At 46.0% G+C, this 13,813-nt stretch overlaps 1 protein-coding gene across 12 annotated transcripts in view; it reads left to right on the forward strand.

The window, feature by feature from the left end:
* The window catches only part of PPP3CB (protein phosphatase 3 catalytic subunit beta), an 82,323-nt gene that overhangs the window by 11,794 nt on the left and 56,716 nt on the right, over positions 1 to 13,813 (forward strand). The window contains exon 1 of one of the 12 annotated variants that reach the window (XM_039480693.1): positions 9,570 to 9,585. The exons of the other annotated variants lie outside the window; for them this stretch is intronic. The gene's annotated coding sequence lies outside the window, so the exon portion shown is untranslated. Of the gene's footprint in view, positions 1 to 9,569; positions 9,586 to 13,813 lie in introns of those variants that run through there. 12 annotated transcript variants of the gene reach the window in all.

Below are 13,813 nucleotides of genomic sequence, written 5' to 3' on the forward strand. Positions count from 1 at the left end.
ATAGAGCAGTGTGTTTTATGTCAGAATGAGACGGTAAAGCAAATGCTTGTTTTATGAAAGAAATGTAACTTTTAAATTTTTGCCATGATCAACGTCATGCTGCAGTTAAGGGTGTGCGATGTGGAAACTGGTATCCTTAAAACACATGTTTTTTTCTTATAAGGGGCTTTTCAAAACTTTCAATTAAAATAATAGGGTAAGTAGATTGTTTGTTTGTTAATACACTTTAAAATAGATATTGAAAAGTTTAGGTAAACCTTAAGGCTCCTGAAGTAGGCTACACCTGCAAGGAAGCTGCACCACTGTGAAGGAAGCTGTTACACAGTTCAAGAAAGTTCTGATGGGTTTAAACTAAGGGTATGGCTACACTTAAGATTTGCAGCGCTGGTGGAGGCTTTCCAGCGCTGCAACTCCCTGGCTGCAGCGCTGGCCGTACACCTGGGTCTGCCTGGGGAATAAGCATTGCAGCGCTGGTGATCCAGCTGGTCGTAAAGTGTGGCCACACACCAGCGCTGCTATTGGCCTCCAGGGTATTAGGAGATATCCCGGAATGCTTCTAACCCCTTTGTTTTGTTATGCAGCCTCTCTTTGTTTTGTTGTGAACTCGGGTCTCCGCTCGGAGCTGCTTATCTAAAAAAACAAACACAGCTCCTGTTTGCTGTGATCAATCTGTGAACAATCAAATGAGATATCTCCCCTGCCTGCCTGATTCACAGGGGTTGAGTGTTTGCTTTTTGCTTGAGGAGAGAAACAGCAGCGAGAAAGGGAGTCGGCAGCTGCTTATCTGGTCTGCAGGCTGTTTGCAGTTAACACTAAGGGGTCGGAAAAAGTTTCTGATTTTGCAAAAGCAGGGAGCTGATTCACAGTGTCGGCTCCAAAAATCCACACTCTCTCTCTCTCCTCTGCTCCCTGTCACACTACACTCCACCCCACCCTACCCCCCTCTTTTGAAAAGCATGTTGCTGCCGCTTGAACGCTGGGATAGCTGCCCATAATGCATCACTCCCAACAGCGCTGCAAATGTGGCCACACACCAGCGCTGGTAGCTGTGAGTGTGGCCACACACCAGCGCTGTCCCTGCACAGCTGGACGACCAGCGCTGTAACTCCCAGCGCTGCAACTCTCAAGTGTAGCCATACCCTGAGTGTTAAAGGTCCACAGGATCTAAACAGCTTTATTTATGCATGCACTGGAATGCACAAGGTTGCCCCAAGCGACAAGCATTTACAAAAATGTAAGCAAAGTGGCAACTTGGAAAAAGGGCAGATTCTACAGATGTTGACTTGCAGAGCCCATGGATCCTTAATTGAGATGAATAAGGTAGTTCACACCTTGTAGAACTATTGAATTAGGCTCTCTAGATCTGTGTGTGCTCAGTTCATGTTTTCAGGGTTATGTCTGCAACCATAAGGGCTAGGGCATGTCTACAGTACAAAGTTAAGTGGACATAAGGCAGCTTACGTTAACCTAACAATGGTTTTGTCTATACTACTACTTTTGTCGGCAAAATTTTTGTCACTCGGGTGTGAAAAAAACAGTTCCCTGACCTACAAAAGCTCTGGTGTGGATGGCGCTATGTCGGCAGGAGACGCTCTCTCGCCGACATAGCTACTGCTGCTCGTTGGGGTGGTTTAATTATGCTGGCAGGAAAGCTATCTCCTGCCAGCATAGAATGGCTACATGGGAGACCTTACAGTGGCGCAGTTGCAGTGGGTACGGCTGTGCTACTGTAAGGTCCATAGTGTAGACATAGCCGAAGTAAGTACCCGCTACTGTGTTTCTTCTGCTGCTGTACCTTAGCCGATACGCTCACCTAGTAAATCCACCTCGAAGAGAGGCGAAAGGCTTAGGTCGATGTCGTTTGTGTGACAGTGTCTGTGTAGAAACTGCCTTATTTGAATAGCTGTTGAATGTCAGGGGGCTGTCAGCTGGAACCATGAAATTGACAAGAACATTAATTTCACATTGGTAGGGTCCCTGTTTTGAAAGGAGTAGGTGGGAGGAGAACCAGTTGTGAGCAGTGGTGACAGCTGGAACCTCTCTGCCCAGTGCTGAGAGCCTGAGCTGTGGGCTCCTCGCATAGGGGTTGCACCAGTAAAACCTTTGTTGTTGTTGTTGTTTGTTTGTTGTTGTTTGGTTGATGACATGCATGTGTCTTAGCATCAGAATATCACTGAGTTCGTTTGGTATTTCTCTCTTTTGAGTAGCACACATCTTCATTGGTGGAGTTAAGTTAATGCCCACTGAAACAAATACAGCTTCACAGTGAAAGTTCTCCCACTGCAATCCCATACTGTACTACTTTCTTCAGCATACATTTCTCTGGTAACCTTTTTGCCCTCCACTGGCCAGGCTTTATAATTATATGTCCTATCCTAACAGTGGACATTCTATTCTCTATAGGTTCTTATACTGCATGAGTGCTGTACTACATTCCTCTGATCCTCATCCAGATTGACAGGGAGCATTTTGGAAATGGCAAGAGCAAATAGAGATTGATGGGACAGACCAAAAGGAATGCTTAGTGTTTGTTCCACAGTCCCACAATTCCCTTGAATGCCAGCAAGTATTCCACAATACACTGTGAAAATTACTCATATGATAGTCAGCCTGCAGGCGATATACCTACTGACAGGGCACCAAGCTTTAATCAATGCAGCATACTGCTGCATTGGTACAAGTATTGTGACTTGCACTGGGTCAGGTGCCACATTGTGAACACACACTGCCAAAATAGATGCTTCAGTTACACTATGCTATACCAGAACAAGTTGTGAGTGTAGACAAGCCCTTGGGATATCAAGCTTTCAAGGATATGTATGAAACCATAAGGATGAGTTAGCTGAGATTCTGGAGCACAATGCTGTAGCAGGGATTGAATTCCATGGCAAGTATCATGGAATGCACAGGGTCCTGGTTATGGATATGAGTAGCCAGTTTTGTTTCCCTGATTATATTGTAAGGTCTTTGGACCAGGGAATGACTTCCTAGTGTATGTACAGTGCCTAACACAATGGAATTCTGATACCTCATTGAAGCCCCTAGCCACTACTGAAGTACAAATAAATAATAGTCCCTTATCTCTCCTGCCTACAAGTGCATGTGCATCTGGGAAACAGTATTTATAAAAGGAGAGGAAAAAATTGTTGGCGCTCATTGGTAGCACGTTGCTTGTTTGCAGGACCACAGTGATTTAATTTTGAATCAACACACTTTTAATCTTTCAAACAATAGAAGAGATACCAAAACAATATTTCAGAACAAGTTTATTAGTCATTGATTCTGGTGGACATCAGTTTGTTGCTTCAAAAATGGTGTCCGCGCTAATTGTAAATCATGATTTGGATACTGTTTATTAATACATTAATTTCCTTAACAATTGGATACCATCTGTGTCATTTGTATTAGTGTGTATGTGCTATTTTAGAGATTCATCTCCAAATGCCTTCTGCTGCTGCTGGAGAGAGAAGAAGGGAATCCTTCAGTGACCAATACCATGTTATTTCCTCAGGGTAATTCCTCTTAAAGTCTACAAAGACTATGAAATGTCCTTTAGATTTCTGAGTAATCTTACGATATGTCTGCACCTGCGTCTGGCCCATGTCAGCTGTCTAGGTCTGCAGGGCTGTAAAATTGTGGTATAGACATTTGGGCTTGGGCTGGAACCTGGACTCTGGGACACTTTCCCATCATGGTGTCCCAGAGTTTGGGCACCAACCTGAATCTGAATTCTACACAGCAATTTTACAAGCCCCATAGCCTGAGCACTGTGAGCCCGCGTCAGCTGACATGGGCCAGTCGCTAGTGTTTAATTGCAGCAGAGACATACCTCTAGAGTAGAGGTTCTCAAACTGTGGTCCGCGAGCTCCATTCAGGTGGTCTGTGGCTGGTTCCCACTAAGGTGTGCGCCTGGGTGGCTGCACACGAAACAAGGAAGAGCCCACCCACCTAATTAGTGGAGCCGTGCAGGCGTGGCTCCACTAATTAGGTGCCTGGACCCTGGAGAAGACACACGTGTAAAGTGAGGTGGTGGCCTTGGGGGGAATAAGGGATAGATGGGAGGGGGCAGTGGGGTGAGAAGAGGGGGTGGGGGGAATGTGGGACATGCAGGGCTGTGGCGGCCAGAGAAATAGGTGACATTCCCCGGGGCTGCGGTTGCCGGGGAGAGACGGCCCTACTTCCCAACCTCAGCTATGTGGCTGCTATGGCAGGGGAGAGAGGGAGAGAACCCCCTCCTTCCCAGACCCAGCTCAGGGGCTGCCGTGGTGGGGAAGAGAGGGCACATCCATCGCATTAGAAAGGTAAGACTGCTGATATTAAAATATGAGTTGTGTGCTTTTATTTGTAGAACTAAAAAAGTTAATTTTTTTTTATATATATAGTGCTTTTATCCAAAGCGCTTTACAATAGTCAGCTAATGGTACAAACAACATTTGGAAAGATCATTAAGTGGTCCGCCGAGACCCTCAGCAATTTTCAAGTGGTCCACGGAAAAAAAAGTTGGAGAACCACTGCTCTAGAGCACATCCTGCTGCATTCCTGTTTTCTTGGGCCATTACATGCTATTATTTTTTCATCAAAGGTGAGATTAAACCCATTAGTTTGCAGCAACTGCATACACCCTTCAAAATCATCATCTAAAACCTATTTAATGACAATATTACTTAGTTATTTCTTTAATAATATGAACAATATTATGACTTTCAACTTGATTGCTAAGGCAAAATTGAAAATACACTGTACAATGAACCAAGAATCTTTGTTCCATTTTTAATCCCACGTAGCGATGCATTTTAGATATTACAATCATATGTTCTTCTGTAGTCTCTGAAGTGTTAACTTTTTAAAGTAAAACAATTTATGCTCTCTAATCAATAGGAAAATGGATGTAATGATAAGCAAATATGAGAACTGAAAACTAGGTGGCCACCTTAAAAAAAAAAAACATAATCAAAACCCACACAAAGGCATATTCTGTCTAGGAACAGAATATAAATACAATTAAGAGTTTACTATATTGAGTGACCTTAATCAACCCTGCCCAGAGCATAACAGTAAATATGACAAAGTTTGAGCATGAGAGTTAACACTTCAGTCCCAGCACATCCATACCTCATTAAACTGTGTGGGAATTAGCAGGGAGGGGTTAAGGGAGTTCCCTAGCTTGTGGTTTTCTGTCATGTTAGATTGCAATTCCTACGGAGAACAGCTTGCTTACTTAGCAGATCGGTAGTCGGGGTCACCAAAGTTGTTAGATCATAGAATCATAGAATCTCAGGGTTGGAAGGGACCTCAGGAGGTCATCTAGTCCAACCCCCTGCTCAAAGCAGGACCAAACCCAACTAAATCATCCCAGCCAGGGCTTTGTAAAGCCTGACCTTAAAAACCTCTAAGGAAGGAGATTCCACCACCTCCCTAGGTAACCCATTCCAGTTCTTCACCACCCTACTAGTGAAAAGGTTTTTCCTAATAGCCAACCTAAACCTCCCCCTCTGCAACTTGAGACCATTACTCCTTGTTCTGTCATCTGCTACCACTGAGAACAGTCTAGATCCATCCTCTTTGGAACCCCCTTTCAGGTAGTTGAAAGCAGCTATCAAATCCCCCCTCATTCTTCTCTTCTGCAGGCTAAACAATCTCAGTTCCCTCAGCCTCTCCTCATAAGTCATGTGCTCCAGCCCCCTAATCATTTTTGTTGCCCTTCGCTGGACTCTCTCCACATTTATCCACATCCTTCTTGTAGTGTGGGGCCCAAAACTGGACACAGTACTCCAAATGAGGCCTCACCAGTGCTGAATAGAGGGGAATGATCACGTCCCTCGATCTTCTGGAAATGCCCCTACTTATACAACCCAAAATGCCATTAGCCTTCTTGGCAACAAGGGCACACTGTTGACTCATATTCAGCTTTTCGTCCACTGTAACCCCTAGGTCCTTTTCTGCAGAACTGCTACCCAGCCATTCGGTCCCTAGTCTGTAGCAGTGCATGGGATTCTTCCGTCCTAAGTGCAGGACTCTGCACTTGTCCTTGTTGAACCTCATCATATTTCTTTTGACCCAATCCTCTAATTTGTCTAAGTCCCTCTGTATCCTATCCCTACCCTCCAGCGTATCAACCACTCCTCCCAGTTTAGTGTCATCTGCAAACTTGCTACGGGTGCAGTCCACACCATCCTCCAGATCGTTAATGAAGATATTGAACAAAACCGGCCCCAGCACCGACCCTTGGGGCACTCCACTTGATACCGGCTGCCAACTAGACATGGAACCATTGATCACTACCCGTTGAGCCCGACCATCTAGCCAGTTTTCTATCCACCTTACCGTCCATTCATCCAGCCCATACTTCTTTAACTTGCTGGCAAGAATACTGTGGGAGACTATCAAAAGCTTTGCTAAAGTCCAGAAATAGCACATCCACTGCTTTCCCCTCATCCACAGAGCCGGTTATCTCATCATAGAAGGCAATTAGGTTAGTCAGGCATGACTTGCCCTTGGTGAATTCATGCTGACTGTTTCTGATCACTTTCCCCTCCTTTAAGTGTTTCAGAATGGATTCCTTGAGGACCTGTTCCATGATTTTTCCAGGGACTGAGGTGAGACTGACTGGCCTGTAGTTCCCTGGATCTTCCTTCTTCCCTTTTTTAAAGATGGGCACTACATTAGCTTTTTTCCAGTCATCCGGGACCTCCCCCGATCGCCATGATTTTTCAAAGATAATGGCCAATGGCTCTGCAATCTCATCGGCCAACTCCTTTAGCACCCTCGCACATCCGGCCCCATGGACTTGTGCTTGTCCAGCTTTTCTAAATAGCCCCGAACTACTTCTTTCTCCACAGAGAGCTGGTCACCTCCTCCCCATACCGTGCTGCACAGTGCAGCTGTCTGGGAGCTGACCTTGTCTGTGAAGACAGAGGCAAAAAAAGCATTGAGTACACTAGCTTTCTCCACATCCTCTGTCACTAGGTTCCCTCCCTCATTCAGCAAGGGGCCCACACTTTCCTTGACTTTCTTCTTGTTGCTAACATACCTGAAGAAACCCTTCTTGTTACTCCTAACATCTCCGGCTAGCTGCAACTCCAAGTGTGATTTGGCCTTCCTAATTTCACTCCCGCATGCCTGAGCAATACTTTTATACTCCTTCCTGGTTATTTGTCCAATCTTCCTCTTCTTGTAAGCTGTTTTTTTGTGTTTAAGACGAGCAAGGATTTCACTGTTAAGCCAAGCTGGTCGCCTGCCATATTTACTTTTCTTCCTACACATCGGGATGGTTTGTTCCTGCAACCTCAATAAGGATTCTTTAAAATACAGCCAGCTTTCCTCAACTCCTTTCCCCGTCATGTTATTCTCCCAGGGGACCTTGCCCATCAGCTTTTCTGAAGTCCAGGGTCTCTCTTCTACTGCTCTCCTTTCTTCCTTGTGTCAGGATCCTGAACTCGACCATCTCATGGTCACTGCCTCCCAGGTTCCCATCCACTATTGCTTCCTCTACTATTTCTTCCCTGTTTGTGAGCAGCAGGTCAAGAAGAGCTTTTCCCCTAGTTGGTTCCTCCAGCACTTGCACCAGGAAATTGTCCCCTACACTTTCCAGAAACTTCCTGGATTGTCTGTGCACTGCTATATTGCTCTTCCAGCAGATATCGGGGTGATTAAAGTCACCCATGAGAACCAGGGCCTGTGATCTAGCAATTTCTGTTAGTTGCTGGAAGAAAGTCTCGTCCACCTCATCCCCCTGGTCTGGTGGTCTGTAGCAGACTCCCACCACGACATTACCCTTGTTGTTCATACTTCTAAATTTAATCCAGAGACTCTCAGGTTTTTCTGCAGTTTCATACTGGAGCTCTGAGCAGTCATACTGCTCTCTTACATACAACACAACTCCCCCACCTTTTCTGCCCTGCCTATCCTTCCTGAACAGTTTATATCCATCCATGACAGTACTCCAGTCATGTGAGTTATCCCACCAAGTCTCTGTTATTCCAATTACATCATAATTCCTTGACTGTGCCAGGACTTCTAGTTCTCCCTGCTTGTTCCCCAGGCTTTTTGCATTTGTGTATAGGCATGTAAGATAACTCACTGATCGTCCTGGTGTCCCAGTATGCACTCACCTACTTGTGCTTTCTCCCGATATCCCACTTCCCCACTTACCTCGGGGCTTTGGTCTCCTTCCCCCGGTGAACCTAGTTTAAAGCCCTCCTCACTAGGTTAGCCAGCCTGCTTGCAAAGATGCTCTTCCCTCTCTTCGTGAGGTGGAGCCCGTCTCTGCCTAGCACTCCTTCTTCTTGGAAGACCATCCCATGGTCAAAGAATCCAAACCCTTCTCTCCGACACCATCTGCGTAGCCATTCGTTGACTTCCATGATTCGACGGTCTCTACCCTGGCCTTTTCCTGCCACAGGGAGGATAGACGAGACCACCACTTGCGCCTCAAACTCCTTTATCCTTCTTCCCAGAGCCACGTAGTCTGCAGTGATATGCTCAAGGTCATTCTTGGCAGTATCATTGGTGCCCACGTGGAGAAACAGGAAGGAGTAGCGATCTCAGGGCTTGATGAGTCTCGGCAGTCTCTCCGTCACATCATGAATCCTAGCCCCTGGCAAGCAGCACACCTCTCGGTTTTCCCGGTCAGGGAGGCAGATAGATGACTCAGTCCCCCTGAGGAGAGAGTCCCCGACCACCACCACCCTCCTCCTCCTCCTCTTGGGAGTGGTGGTCGTGGAACCCCCATCCCTAGGACGGTGCATCTCATACCTTCCAATCAGTGGAGTCTCCTTCTGCTCTGTTCCCTCAGATGTATCATCCACTCCACTCTCTGCACTAGTACCTGTGGAGAGAACATGAAAATGGTTGCTCATCTGCATCTGTGTTTCTGGTACATGGACGTTTCTGGTACTCTTTCCTCTTCTGGAAGTCACATGCCGCCAATTATCCTCGCTGGCCTTCTGTCCCCGCTGCGTAGCCTGCTCTGAATCTTCAGAACATTGTGCCCGCTGAAGCTGATCCTGACGTCTATCCAGGAAATCCTCATTTTCTTTTATGGAACGCAGGGTTGATATTCGTTTCTCCAGACCTTGAATCTTCTCTTCCAATATGGAGATCAGCTTGCACTTTGTACAGACAAAGTCGCTTCTATCCTGTGGAAGGAAGACAAACATGGCACATCCTGCGCAGGTCACAACAGCGGATCGCTCAGCATCCATAGTCTCTTCCTTCTAAGAGCTTCCTTACTTGTGGCAGAAGCTACTCGGAGAAACCTGCGAGAGGGGAGCCCCTCAGTAGGCTCTCTCCAGGCGAACTCCCAGGCAAACTCCTTCTGTTTGCCTCTCTGCTGTTCGCTGCTCAGCTGACTGCCTTTTTATAACAGTCAGGCCCAGCTGGAACAAAGCACTCCCAATTCACACTGTTCAAACAAGCAATCAAACAATCAAGCTCACGGTCAAACTGCCAAACTGTCCCCTCAACAGAACACCCAGATGTTCGGCTGGGTATGTGTGTTCTCCCTGTGTTCTGTCCCAGCTCTGCGTAGACAGTTGGCACAGCAGATCTCGAGTGAACCGCCCAATTACCACAAGATCCGTTAAGGTATGAAGGCACCCAGCCAGGTTTATTGTCAACGAAGCACGGTGATAGCACCCGGTAGATTCTATGAGGATACTAACACATGTATGCCTGTGACAATGGATGCAGCTCAGTCAGTGGCCGGACTTTCCACTGCCGCCTAGGCTGGCCAAAGATACTTCCTCTGAGATACATCGTTATACTCTAATACAAACAAGTTAGTACCTCCTCTGACATAATTAGTTACTGCTCCCTGATGTGGCTTGTTATCACCTTGTACATGTTGGTTTGATCAAAACATCTGTATTACGTACTGTCATCCTGACCTTATCTTTTAGGAGGGATCAGTGTGTTCCTGTTATCCTTGGGGAATGTTTTTGTACCATCCTTGATTTAGGGATGTTCTGGTACCACTTGATACGGGGATGTGTTTGCATGAGTACTCTGTTCTTAGCATTTTTTAGGAATGTGTATTTCTGCAATATCAGCCCTGTTCTTGCCAGATTGTGTGAGCAGGTCTTGCCTCATATCAGGCCTCTGATACAAGGGCTTATGCCTCAGGCTTTCTTCCTACTACAAGAACCACTGCTCTAGAGGACCAAGTGGACAATGGACTGAGACTCAGGAGACCTGGCTTCTAATCCCAGTTCTGCCACTGGCTTGCTGGATAACTTTGGGGAAGGCACTTCACCACTCTGTGCCTCAGCTTCCCATCTGTAAAATGGGAATAACAATGCCCCGATCTCTCAGTGCAGTGAAAATAAATTAATTGAAGTTTGTGAGCTACTCAGATTCTGTTAAGCACTTCTGCCATTTCCACATTTTCTGTTGTTGTCCCCCCTCCCCCCTCCGTCATTGAGTAATGGGTCTACCCTGTCCTTGGTCTGCCTCTTGCTTCTAATGTATTTGTAGAATGTTTCCTTATTACCCTTTATATCTCTAGCTAGTTTGATCTCGTTTTGTGCCTTGGCCTTTCTAATTTTGTCCTTAAATACTTGTGTTATTTGTTTATATTCATCCTTTGTAATTTGACCTAGTTTCCACTTTTTGTAGGACTCTTTTTGAGTTTCAGATCATTAAAGATCTCCTGGTTAAGTCAGGGTGTCCTCTTGCCATGCTTCATATCTTTCCTATGCAGTGGGATAGTTTGCTCTTGTGCCCTTAATAATGTCTCTTTGAAAAACTGCAAACTGTCTTTAATTGTTTTTCTCCTTAGACTTGCTTCTCATGGGATCTTACCTGCCAACTCCCTGAGTTTGCTAAAGTCTGCCTTCCTGAAATACATTGTCTTTATTTTGCTGTTCCCCCGCCTACCATTCCTTAAAATCATGAACTCTACCATTTCATGATCATTTTCACCCAAACTGCCTTCCACTTTCAGAATCTCAACCGGTTCCTCCCTATTTGTCAAAATTAAATCTAGAACAGCCTCTCCCCTAGTAGCTTTCTCCACCTTCTGAAATTAAAAATTGTCTCCAATACATTACAAGAACTTGTTAGATAATCTGTGCCCTGCTGTGTTATTTTCACAACATGTCTGGCTAGTTGAAGTCCCCCATTACCGCCAAGTCCTGTGCTATGGATGATTTTGTTAGTTGCTTAAAAAAAAAGCGTCATCCACCTCTTCTTCCTGGTTAGGTGGTCTGTAGTAGACCCTTAGCATGACATCATCCTTGTTTTTTACTCCTTTTAGCCTTACCCAGAGACTTTCAACAAATCTGTCTCCTGTTTCCATCTTGACTTCAGTCCAAGTGTATACATTTTTAATACAAAAGGCAACACCTCCCTTTCCCCCCTGACTGTCCTTACTGTACCAATATTCCAATCATGTGTATTATCCCACCAAGTCAATTTATGTTATAGCTGTGTTTATTTTCTGGCATTTCGAGTTCTTCCTGCTTATTCCCATACTTTTCACATTAGTATACAGACATCTTAAGATACTGATTTGATTCTTTCCCCCCATCCTCATTCTGTCTTCTCTCCCTTATCCCTGCTATAAGAGCCCATGCTCGTCCAAATTCCTACCCTTCTCTCAGGTCTCCATGTTTTTAACTTACCTGTGTGGGCTTTGGTTACCTGCCCCCTTCGAACCTAGTTTTAAAGCCCTCCTCACAAGGTTAGCCAGTCTAGATCCAAATATGCTCTTCTCCTTCCTCGATAGGTGGACCCCATCTCTGCTTAGCAGTCCTTCCTGGAACAGCATCCTGTGGTCAAGGAAGCCAAAGCCCTCCTGGTGACACCATCCTCGCAGCCAAGCATTCGCCTCCAGGATCCATCTGGGCCCCTACCCTTGACCAGAAGGATTGAAGAGAACACCACCTGTGTTCCAGACTCCATCACCCTTACTCCCAGAGCCCTGTAGTCACTTGTGATCTGCTGAGAGTCATACCTCACAGTATCATTAGTGCTCACATGGATGAGTAATATGGGGTAGTAGTCAGAGGGCCAGATGATCCTTGACAATCCCTCCGTAACATCTCGGATATGGGCCTCTGGCAGGCAGCATACCTCCTGGGATGCCATGTCAGGGTGACAGATCGGTGCCTCCATCCCATTCAGAAGAGAGTCACCAACCACCACTTCCCTACGTTTCCTCCTGGGAGAGGTGGCTGCAGTCTTTCTAGTCTTGGGGGTACATGGCTTCTCCTCCTCTACCTTCGGGGGTGATTCCTCATCGCTTGTTGCCAGGGCAGCATAGCAGTTTTCCATCACCATGGTGGGTGAGTTGGAAGTAGGGGTGAAGCACTGCCTGCTGCCAGAAGTAACCAGCAGCAAGTGTCCTCCCTGTGACAGAGCCATACCCTCTTCCCTCAGTGGTGTGACAGCAGTCCTCTGTAGCTGGATAGCTTCCTCAGCCTTGCATGTGTCCATATGAATACTCTCAAGGAATTCCTCATGGGCCTGGATGCTCCTCAGCCTAGCAACCTCCTCCTGTAGCTCTCCCATTTGCTTCCTGAGAGATTCCACCAGCAGGCATCTTTCACACTGTATGGTCCCCCGAACCTGGCTTTCTGTGAGTGGGAAATGTAGCCCACAATCTTTGCAAATCCAAACCAGGATCTGGGTAGAGGCATCCATGGTTAGGTTGTCCGTCTGGATACAGGCGCAGGTGGAAGAGACAGGAGCAGCGTTGGCACTGGCGATGCAGCCCTTCCTCACAATAGCTATTACGGTATATTATGACTCCCTCCCACAAACTCCCTCTCAAACTCACCTGGTTGCTAGTATGGTATTGCCACCCTTACTTCTGCACTGCGGAAGCTGGGCCCTCAGTAAGCAGCCACCACTGTTACCAATAAAACAACAAGGTTTGGCCCATTAGTTCCATCAAAGTCTATCTAGCAGCTATTTTGGCCTTCCACCATCCAACTGATGATTGTTCTTGTTTTTCCAGTTCTGTGTCAATATGTTTTTCGAAGGGTCTGGAAAGGTTGTACCCTCAGGTAGATGATCCTTTTCTCTTGGGACTTGAACCTTGTTTTGACAAGACTAATGGGTCCTCCATTTGAGCCCTTAGCTACCCTGTTCCTTGTTGCATCTCTCGATGAAGGTGGCCTCCATAGTGACAAAGTAGGTGAATTACACGCTGTAATGTATGGACTTCCATACATTGTCTTCTACAAGGACACGGTTTATCTATTTCCCCCATCCAAAGTTTCTTACAAAAGTGGTATGTCTCTTTTCCATTTTAGTCGGGCAACATATCTATTTTTTTTATTTACAGGCCCTCAAGCCCATAAGGACAAGGAGAGATTACACACTTTGGGTGTCAGGAGGGTGTTTGGTTCTGTCCAAATAGAATTCTAACAGTGTAGATTGTCCTCTCAATTATTTGTGGCAGTTGCAGACAGGATGAAGGGACTCTGTCTCTTCTCAGAAGATCTCATCTTGGATATTCTCCTGTATATGCTTGTGTTACAACTTGGCCAATGTAGCTATCCCAAGCAGAGTAATAGCACATTCAACAAGATCTCGTGCGGCCTTGGTGGTCTTCCTAGCTCAAGTGCCTATCCTGATCATTTGTAAAGCTGCAACATGGTCTTCAGAGCATACCTTTGTCTCATATCACGCCATCTCTCAGCAATCTTGAGATGATTCCAGGTTCAGACGTGTGATTCTCCAATCCTTATTCAGGTTCCGATCCAACCTCCAGATAGCATTACCTGTGAGTCACCTGCAGTGGAGTGAACATTTGCAATTATTTGAAGAAACGGTTATTGTTTCCGTACGTGTTGTTCTTCAAGATGTG

Source organism: Mauremys reevesii, linkage group 7 (assembly GCF_016161935.1).
Source record: "Mauremys reevesii isolate NIE-2019 linkage group 7, ASM1616193v1, whole genome shotgun sequence".
Classification (NCBI taxonomy): Eukaryota; Metazoa; Chordata; order Testudines; family Geoemydidae; genus Mauremys; species Mauremys reevesii.